At 46.9% G+C, this 3,814-nt stretch overlaps 1 pseudogene; it reads right to left on the bottom strand.

Moving 5' to 3' along the window:
* Nucleotides 1–363: 363 nt before the first annotated feature.
* LOC125530669 lies at nt 364–3,809 on the bottom strand (annotated as a pseudogene).
* Nucleotides 3,810–3,814: the final 5 nt, after the last annotated feature.

Genomic DNA, 3,814 nt, shown 5'->3' with positions numbered 1-3,814 from the left:
TTGGGCCGGCGATGAGATGGGCGGCGAGAAAAGGGCTAATGCCGGAGGTGGAGGAGGCGCTTGGGCAGCCTTCTTCCCGCGGTGCTTCACGGCAGACGAGCTAGCGGCGGCGGACATGGCGGCGACGGCGCGGCGCCAGAGAGAGGAAGAGAGTGAGCAGAAGACCTAGGGACTGGGGAATGATGAAAGCATAAACTCCAGGGGCCAAACTGCTTAAATTCCCAACCTCCAACCGCGGGAAATCTCCCGCGTGGGCCTCCCGCGTGGGCCCGCGAGTCGACGTGGCGGCGGTCAAAGCGCCATGCGAGCTGGTCAGCGGCGGTCAGACGAAATTAGGACCTCGGGTGAACAACTTAGAAAGAATTAGGATCCAGATGTGCATTTTGAAAGAATTAGGACCCAATCGACACTTTTGGAAAAGAATTAGGACCGCGCTTGCATTTTACTCGCAAGAATTTAACATGTAAGTTCAGATGAAAAGATCTTGATAAACTTTTAGCATAGTTGGCCTTTCTTTGGGTGAAGGGGTTAGGCAATCAAATGCCACAGAGATGCACCGCTTCACGTTGTTCGCCTCGGTTTTGGGTCGTGGAAGTCGTTTATCCAAAATTTCTTCTAGGAGGAATTTGTCATTGAGTGAAGAATGAAAAGCTTGTATGTCTCCTGGATGTTTGCCCATCAACACCTCGGGCACCACCACGCCAAAGCTATATACATCACATTTCTCCGTAACTAGAGAAGTGTAGGAACATTCTGTGTCCAAAACAGGAACATAAGAATTAGGATTATGCATTAGTGCAGAGTGTTCAATCTAACAGAATTTAGATAGCATTGTGTTGAATAAACATACCAGGTGCTATGTACCCATAAGTCCCTGCTAGTGCACTCCAGTTTGATGAATCAGGTTTCAACATTCTTGCAATACCGAAATCCGAGACAAACCCCTTGTAGCCAGCATCTAGTAAGATGTTTCTGCTTGTGATGTCTCGATGAATTATGGGTGGGTGAACATCATGGTGGAGGTAAGTGAGGGCTTGAGCCACATCTCTTATTAGAGCCACCCTTCTCTGCCAATGGAATTGGACTGCTAGTTCTTCATTGCTTAAGATAGAAGCTAGATTTCCTTTCTCTATATACTGGCATACAAGGAACCTGTACCGTGGATGAGAGCAATACCCATATAGCTTGACGATGCTGCGTTGGCGAATTTTTGTTAACATTTCAATCTCATGCTGGAATCTTTCTTCATCATGTGCCTCCTCATCGCCTCCATGGGAGTTTCTTTACTGCAACCACTTGTTCATCTTGAAGTTCTGCCTTATAAACAATACCACTGGATCCTTCTCCAATGCAATGTTTCTCATCGAAATTGTCAGTTGCATTGATAATATCCTCAAATGCCATTTTGCCATCAAAGCTCCATACAGAGAATACATCCCTTTTGTTCACATCATCAGTTCTTTGAGATACTTTCTTGCGGCAAATAAAAAAGGCAATTACACATGCTACTACTACTGAAATAGCAGCAGCAAACATAGGAAGACCGATTGACAGTATAATCTTTTGATGCTTTCTCCTATGATCCGCAAGGGGTAAATTACAAGGAGAGATGCCAATAAGGTCTCCACAAAGATCTTTGTTGTGGAGAAACCATTCTGCTGATGCATTGCGAATCCCTTTCGGGATAGACCCTTCTAGGAAGTTGTATGATACATCAAACATTGTTAGGCTTTGCATGCTTGCAATCGAAACAGGGATGGCACCGCTGAATTGATTGTGTGAGAAGTTTACAAACATCAATACCTCTAGTTTCCCGAGTTCCGGTGGTATTGGTCCGCTGAGACTGTTCATACTAAGATCAAGCATTCTTTGCAGCGAAGCTAAATTGCCCAAACTACCAGGAAGACTTCCATTAAGGCTGTTGTTCACTTGTTCTCCATATGTAATGACTGCAGTTTCAGACAATTTCCAATCTCTTCTGGTACTTTACCACTTAAAAGGTTGCTTGAGAAATGAAGAATCTCAAGATTACTAAGTTGGCCGATTTGCTTAGGGATCTGGCCAGATAGTTTGTTGTTTCTTAAATCCATCCAGTACAGATTCGTTAGCTTGCCGATTTCTGGTGGTATCTCACTGGTCAACCTATTGAAACTCAGTATGAGTCTTCTAAGATTTTTTAGCCCCCCCAACTCAGAAGGTATACCACCTTCTATCATGTTGTCTTCGAAATTAATACCTGTTAAGTTTTTACATGAGCCCCAGTTTGGCGAGAGCCGGCCTTTAAATCTGTTTGAAGACAAATTAATGTCACTCAGATGTGGATACACCCCAAATGCTTCAGATATGTCTCCCTCGATCTGATTTTTGCTGATTCCGAAATATATTAGTGAACTACAATCCCTCAAACCTTTTGGGACAGGCCCGTCAAAATTGTTGCGAAAGAGTCGGAAAACCTGAAGCTTCTTACCGTGGCACAAGTCTGGCAAGTGTCCGGTCAGCTGGTTGTCAGCCAGTTGAATGGCGACCAAATTGGTGAGGTTGGAGAGTCCAGGAGGCAAAGGACCAGAGAACTTATTATTGAACAGTCGCATTTCTATCATGCTCTTCAATTTCCCAAAACTTTGATGAATTGATCCGGACAATTTGTTTTGGTAGGATATAAGATATTCCAATTTTTCCAAATTTCCAAACTCGGGCGGCAACTCGCCAGAGAGACTGTTGTTATTTATTGCTATTTGTTTTAGTGAAGACATGTTCCCAATACTTGGCAGCACTGATCCAACAATGAAATTGTCCGAGAGTAGGAGTGCTTCAAGATTCACAAGATTTCCAAACTCATGAGGGATTGATCCAGTTATATGGTTATCCCAAAGAGCAAAATAGGTCAGTGAAGTAAGATTGCCGGCAACACCAGAGGGAACTGAGCCGGTTAAACGGTTCACCGACAAATCCAACCCAATCAAGTTGGAGAGCATCCCAAACTCTACAGGGACCGGACCAGTGAGCTGGTTCAGATATGCGGTGAGGTATCTAAGCTCTGTGAGGTTTCCAAAGGAGCGCGGAAGTATGCCATTGAGGTTGTTTTTCTCGAATACTAGTTCTTGCAGAGTCTGGACTTGTCCTAACTCTTCAGGTATGGGTCCTGACAAACGGTTGTCAGAAAAGACCAGAGAGTTGAGGCTGGTCAAGTTTGCAAGGGCAGAAGGTATTTGGCCAGAAAGGATGTTGGAGCCCAAATCCATCTCTCTCATGTTCCGAAGCCGTCCAAGGTGCCATGGGATGTTACCTGACAGCCTATTCCCAGGTAGATAAAGAAAGGCAAGTCTTGAGAGATTACCTAAAGCAACAGGGATTTGGCCGGTGAGATTGTTGCTGGAGAGGTCCAGTAGCGTGAGCCTCCGGAGGTTGCTTAACGACGAGGGTATGGACCCCCATAGCTGGTCACCGGAGAAGTTGAGTGTGGAGAGCATGGGAAGAGAGCCGATGCCTGGAGGGATGGCACCGGTGAGACCATAGTTGCCGCTGAGGTCGAGGTTGACGAGGTGAGGGAGCGACTGGAAACTCAAGGCGTCCAGCCGCCCTGCAATGCCGGCCCCGCCAAGGGAGATTCCTCTGATGACCTTGGCCGTGGCTCCTCGGCGTGACCGAGTGTTGCCGCAGGTGATGCCGGTCCAGTTGCACGGGTGCATGCCGCCGTCGTCTCTCCAGGTTCCCAGCTAGGAGTGCTTGGAGGAGTACTTGACAGATGATTTCCAGCGGAGAAGCGCCGCGGCCTGGGATCTCAGCGAAGCGCCGCGGCCTGCCGCTGGTGCTG

The sequence above is a fragment of the Triticum urartu genome, unplaced genomic scaffold (genome assembly GCF_003073215.2).
Source record: "Triticum urartu cultivar G1812 unplaced genomic scaffold, Tu2.1 TuUngrouped_contig_6478, whole genome shotgun sequence".
Classification (NCBI taxonomy): Eukaryota; Viridiplantae; Streptophyta; class Magnoliopsida; order Poales; family Poaceae; genus Triticum; species Triticum urartu.
This window is presented reverse-complemented; position numbering and strand designations above follow the sequence as displayed.